Raw genomic sequence first — 7,180 nt, forward strand, 5'->3', positions numbered from 1 at the left:
GTCCTGAGTTCAAATCCCAGCAACCACATGGTGGCTCATAACCATCTGTAATGAGATTCGATGACCTCTTCTGGTGTGTCTGAAGACAGCTACAGTGTATTCATATATAATAAATAAATAAATCTTTAAAAAAAAAAATGAGGTAAACCATGGTGTGGTGGTTCGTATATGCTTGGCCTAGGGAGTGGTATTATTAGGTGTGGCTTTGTTGGAGGAGGTGTAACCTTGTTGGAGGAGGTGTGGCCTTGCAGGGGTGTGGCTTTGTTGGAGAAGGTGTAACCTTGTTGGAGGAGGTGTGGCCTTGGAGGGGTGCAGCCTTGTTAGAGGGGTGTGGCTTTGTAGGAGGTGTAACATTGTTGGAAGTGTGGCCTTGTTAGAGGAGGTGTGGCTTTGTTGGAGGAACTGTGTTTTGTGGGAGTGGGATTTGAGACCCTCCTGCTAGCCACATGGGAGCCGGTCTTTTCTTGTCTGCCTTTGGATCAAGATGTAGAACTTTCCGCTCCTCCAGCCTCACATTTGCCTGAACGCTGCCGTGTTCCCACCTTGATGATAATGGACTGAACCGCCGGGCGGTGGTGGCGCAGGCCTTTAATCCCAGCACTTGGGAGGCAGAGGCAGGCGGATTTCTGAGTTCGAGGCCAGCCTGGTCTACAGAGTGAGTTCCAGGACAGCCAGGGCTACACAGAGAAACCCTGTCTTGAAAAACAAACAAACAAACAAACAAACAAACAAAAAGATAATGGACTGAACCTCTGAAACTGTAAGCCAGCCCCAATTAAATGTCGCCCTTTGTAAGAGTTGCTTTGGACATGGTGTCTCTTCACAGCAATGGAAACCCTAATTAAGATACAAACCCTGTCTCGAAAAACCAAAAAAAAAAAAAAAAAAAAAAAGATACTTGGCAAACTGAAGTTCTGAGGAGCCCCAAGCTAAGGTAGTTGAGGAAGGCAATTGGTAGAGGACCAGCAAAACCAGCTGCAGTGCAATCAGAGAACGACCGTCTGGCCCATGAGGCACAACAGCAAGAGGCCAGACCCTGGACTCCTGGGTTTGTGTGCTTCCCTAAAGTTTTTCTCCTGAACTCTTTGAACTGTGTCTCTATTCCTTCCCATTGAACAAGTGAAAATACAGTCGTGTATTAAACATTTTATGTTCTGGATATTATGCTTATATTTGTCCTATTTGTCACAAAACATTTCAATTTTTTTCCTTTTTATCTTCTTTTATGAAAACAGAACCGTAAACAACACTTCCACTTATTAAAAAAAAAAAAAATCTCATTCATGTAAACTCTACTAACATAAAGGGACTGGTGGCTGCCTGGGGTTGGAGAATGGGAGAAGCTGGAGAAATCGGAAGATGCTCTGCAATGCTCCCAGGGGTGAGGTGAGCACTCACTATCATAAATGTGGTGATGGCTTCACAAGAATATGCATATGTTAACAAAATTTATCTCACTGTATTGCACAGTTTGAATGTGTTATTAATCAGTGTTAAAAATACCTTAAAGCCATTTAAAACTTTCATACTCTTCCCAACAAAGATGCAGGACTCCATTCCCCAAGTTACTGTGCTTATGTTTATGAACGACATGACTGCAGTTGGTTGCCACACATACTGTAAGAGCTAGGTTATTCCCAGGGCTGCTCTTGAACTTGATCTGCCAGGCAGGACTTGTATTTGCCGTTGTCTGTGTATTGAGCCTCCTGAGTATCCGGGGTACTGGGCCTGCACCACTGGATATGGTTCTCAGTTTCTGTATTTTGTTTTCCAGCAGAATTTCATTTTAGAAAAGATGTCTTGCATTACTATTACTTATTACACTTTGAAAAACAGGTATTGACCTTAGTCGTTTCAAATTTTTACCTTTTTTTTTTTTTTGATCCTTTGGCTAATTTTCTGCTTTTAAACTTAGTAGTATCTGGTTTGGAGGAATTTTGTTCATTTATAATGCTTTAAGGCTATGCTGAGACACGGTCTTTCATGAGGCATTTTATATAAAATGATTAAACATAGATTTACAGTCCTCATATTAGACCCTGAGGGTGGTCTGATCCTCCTGCCTTGACCTCCCAACTGCTCAGGTCATAGGCTGCACTGGCACTCTGAGCTTCTGAAGTACAGAGGAGCAAACTCAGGGCTTTGTGCTTGAAGCACTCTGACAGCTCTGCTACATCCCCAGCCTCAGTCCCATGAGCTTTCACCTCGATTATCACTCCCCAACTTAAAAATAATTTTGATTACTTATTTTGAATAATCTTGTGTGAATGTATGAAATTTCAAAGAATCAATGATAATACTACATTGAAGAGATAAGTTTGGGGGCTGGGAAGAAGGCTCAGCAGTTAAGACCAATTGTTGCTCTTGCAGAGGACCTAGGCTCAGTTCCCAGCACTTACCTGGTGGCTTACAGACATCCAGAACTCGAGTTCCAGCAGATCCAACACTCTTCTGACCTCCAAAGGTCACACTACACACACACGCATGCAAGCAAAACACACACACATAAAATAAACTAAACAAATATAAAACGTTTTAACAAAAAAGCTATTGACTGCCAGGCAGTGGTGGCGCACGCCTTTAATCCCAGCACTTGGGAGGCAGAGGCAGGTGGATTTCTGAGTTCGAGGCCAACCTGGTCTACAGAGTGAGTTCCAGGACAGCCAGGGCTACACAGAGAAACCCTGTCTCGAAAAACAAAAAAAAAAAAAAAAAGAAAGAAAGAAAGAAAAAAAGCTATTGACTAAATTTAAAAACAAAAAAACAGAAATTCTTCATTCACATTGACTTTTCTATACACTTTTAATACAGTGTTTGTAGTCTATTTGTAGCTCTGGTGTTCCAAGTTTAATTATCAGATTTAGTTAAACATCTCTCCATTTAAAAGACAAGAGCTCCTCCTACTGTTTTCCTAGACTAATAGATTAAAGCTCATTGTTACATCACACACACACAGAGAAAGAGAGACAGAGACAGAGAGAGAGACAGAGCTATACATATACAGAGAGAGAAAGACATACACACACAGAATCATACACACGCAGACATACACACACACACATACACAGAGAGAAAGAGACATACACAGAGAGACAGTCATACACACAGAGAGAGACATACATGCATAGAGAGAGAGACATACAGAGAGAAAAACACACAGAGAGACATACACATATACAGAGAGAGCGAGACATACACACAAACATACACACATACACAGACATACAGACACAAAGAAACACACTTAAGATTCTTTAAAAAATAGAAAACAGCCGGGCAGTGGTGGCGCATGCCTTTAATCCCAGCACTTGGGAGGCAGAGGCAGGCGGATTTCTGAGTTCGAGGCCAGCCTGGTCTACAGAGGGAGTTCCAGGACAGCCAGGGCTACACAGAGAAACCCTGTCTCGAAAAACAAAAAAAAAAAAAAAAATAGAAAACAGGTTTTTCAATTGTGCTAACTAGCTAAACACACCAAAGTTAAGTAGTCAATTACCAAATATTTGTTGGTATTCATACAAAATTAGAAGGGCAGGAGTTGGATTTCTCTCCTATCCCTGGAAAATCAAAGACATAACTTACACTTTTGGCTTTTTGTATGACTATTTAGATAACCTGTACAAATAACTGAAGAATCTTGAATCTTGGCCTGTGTAAGAAAAGCAAACTTTAACTCCTGCCCCATGGGGCTGTGGTAAGAGTTAAATGTTACATAAACACCTGGCATATGCTGGGCACATGGTAACTTCAGCTCCATTTTTCTCTTTAGACCTGACCTCAGAAAACAAATAAATGTCTTACTATGAGGAAGGAAAAAGGAATTCTGTCATTTGGTACTCATAGTATCCCCAAATCATCACTTAATACTGAGCCCCCAAATCAGTAGTATAGTCTTTTCTCAATCTTAGCCCTTCGGGCACCATCTCTGACTTCTACTCTCTGTGTGCCAGAAGCAGACCTCCGGTTATGAGGATGCAAAATGTCTCCTGACGTTGGTGGAACATGACCTCATGTTTTAGTGGGACTGGGTGTGATTTTGAGGGAGGACCCCTAGGAATTGTATACATATATATATTAGACAGACCACAGGGTGAGGCCCTCATCAGTTAGGACACAAAGGAAGAGGAGAGAAAAGCCTCTCTCTGCCATGTAGGACAGGGCAAGGTGGTGGCTGTCTGTAACCATAAAGATGGTTTCAGCAAGAAGTGAACCAGCCAGTTCCTTCATCTTGGTCTTCTCACCCTCCATAGAGTGGAAGACAAATTCTCATTATTTGAGCCACCTAGCCTGTGAATTTTTTTTTTTAAATAGGGCAGCCATGTGAATGAGTAGAGATTTTAAGTAGAATAGGAAAACTTGCAAAGCATCACAGATAGGTATTGTTTAGTGATACGCATCTTTTTATTTTAATTGTTACTGCTTTATTTTTGTGGGTGTACATCAGTGGATTGTCAAGATCCAGCCTTGACATTCAGCTACTGAGGTGGAACACAGGATGGTCCAGAAGGTGGTGACTTCTGACAATTAACTCCCTAGCTATTCTGATGCCAAAAACTGATGGCTTCTGGCAACTGACTCCAGTTGAAAGCAGTAGGGAATTAGGAAAGAACATAATTACTTGGGCTCCTTAACTCTGGAGCCACTTGCTGGCTTGGAGAAGCTTGGAGCTCATTGACTCTTCACGAGCCATTGAGAAATAAAAGGATAGAGAAGAAGTCATGTACGTGTGTGCGTGTGCATGCGTGTGCGTGCGTGTGCGTGCATGCACACACACACACACATTCGGCCATGTCTGGACCACCAGTTCCATTCATTTCATATTTGTATGTGCACACTGATATACATACATACATATGTATGTATATGCATTTAGATAGACAGACATATATACATAGAGACATTTGTATGTACATACAGAGAGACATATATACACATTTGGCAGAGGGAGCAGAGCCCCAACAGCCACACTTTGCTGTTTCTCTCAGCCCTTTTATAGCTTTGTAGACAAACATCTTATATAAAATTACCTCACAGATAAAATGTTACACAAAAGGGAGTTACAGAAGGATGTTGTTAGTAAGTTCAAAGCAGTGTTTATTCTGTAAGCTCATTCTAAGTTCAAAGCAACAGTTTCACGCGGCCTTTCTTTATCATAGTGCATGCCTGTGGCTTCATCCTTGGACCTGACCTAGAATGACTGTTTTCTCTTGATCACAAATTTGCCCCAAGCCTATTTTTCTTCCTAGTGCCACTTTCATGCTTGTGACACTGAACTCTATTTGCAGCTTTTTATTCTACAGGGGGCTTAAAAATACTTGAATCAGTTCAGGAGTTCTATAAAATCATTATCAGGAATTATGAAATTTTCAATTGGTCTAAACAACATTACTACATTAAAGTACATCTTCATATTGATCTTCAGGAAACTTGTCCAGTAGGGTGGGCTGATGCCCAGGAACCATTAAACTATGTAATAGTGGCAGGAATGGCACATCAGCAGTGAGAAGCAATCCTGGGACAAAGTCTCTGAGGACCCTACAGCTCAGAGCGCACCCATCACAGGCATGCAAAATGGTGAGCCATCTCCAGATAACTCACTTGTCTGCCATAGCCTTTCTATATCGCCTGTGCCAGTGGACTGTGGCAGAAATTTCCCTGTCCAATCTATTTGCAGCGGGAGGCCTGTGATTGGACAGGAAAAAGGGAGGCGGAGCTAAGGGTGGCAGAGAGGGAGACACACGGGGAGAGAGAAGGGCAGCTGAAAATGGCAGCGACTATGGACCCGCAAGGCTTTAAGTAGCATAGGTAGATATGAAATCTAAAGGTTCGGATAATTGGGATAACTTGTCTAAATTGTGTGGACATTTTGGGATTTCAGTATTTGTTAATATATATAAATCTGTTTGGTTAACTATAAGCATTAAGACTTTTGATTTTACCGAGTTAATGGGTATTGTGATGCCTAACCACGAGGATGGTGGTTACTGCATGGGGCTAGCCTAGCACCGTGAAGGCAGCGGAGTTGGCCTAGGGGCCAGGCCAAGAGCCGTGGAGGCCGAGGGTGGTGGTGGGCAGAAGCAGCAGCCACGCCAACGTCTGGGGGCGGCGCAGCCCGGCTGGAGCCTTTGAAGCCACCAGCCAATGCGGCTGTTAGTGTGGGGAACACAGCAGCTAAGCCTGGCGCCTCCTTTCTAATATCTCCCGTTACAGTGGACAGCTTATGAAAGTTGCTTTTCTCCTTCTGCCATGTGGATTCCAGGGATTTAACTTAGGCCATTAGCTCTGGTGGCAGGCTGAGCCATCTTACCAACCCTGATATAAACTTTCTACTGTAAGTTTCAGCTAAACGTTTGAAAGCCACTAGAAGTTGGGGAAATGGCTGATATGCCTGTAACTCCAACATTGATAGGCAGACACAGGAAGACTTTGGAGGCTTGCTGGCCAGCCAGTCTAGTAGAAACAGGGAGCTTCTGATTCAGGGAGAGACAGAGTGATAGAGGAAGACATCAGACATCTTGTTCCAGCTTCTGCATGTTCATGCACGGTGTGTGCATCTGCACAATGAGTTACACACACCATTTACACCATACCCCCTAACACACACACACACACACACAATCCACAGACAGTTTGAAAGGAACTCTTCTGTACTTGGAAAAATCTTCTTTTAAAGTTATAAGCATCCTAGTTTGGGGTTTATTGCTGTGAAGAGACACCATGATGAAGACACCTCTTATAAAGGGCATTTAATTGGGGCTGGCTTACAATTTCAGAGGTTCAGTCCATTATCATCATGGCAGCTGCCAGGCAAACACTGTGCTGGAGGAAAGACTGTCCTCTGCAGGTAGCCAAGAGGAGACTGCCATTCCACATTAGGTGGAGCCTGAGCACAGGAGACTCAAAGCTTACCCCAATAGTGACACACTTCCTCCAACAAGGCCACACCTACTAATAGCGCCACGGCCCCTGTGCCAAGCACATTCAAATCACCACAGTAAGTGAGGGGCTGGAGAGACAGCTCAGCAGTTAAGAGCCCTGGTTGTTCTTTCAGAGGTTCTAGGTTCAATTCCCAGCATACACATATATGGGATTTGATGCCCTCTTCTGGTGTGCAGATGGACATGCAGCCGAATAGCCATATATATATATATATATATATATATATATATATATATATATATAA

This window comes from Grammomys surdaster, unplaced genomic scaffold (genome assembly GCF_004785775.1).
Source record: "Grammomys surdaster isolate TR1022 unplaced genomic scaffold, NIH_TR_1.0 132, whole genome shotgun sequence".
Classification (NCBI taxonomy): domain Eukaryota; kingdom Metazoa; phylum Chordata; class Mammalia; order Rodentia; family Muridae; genus Grammomys; species Grammomys surdaster.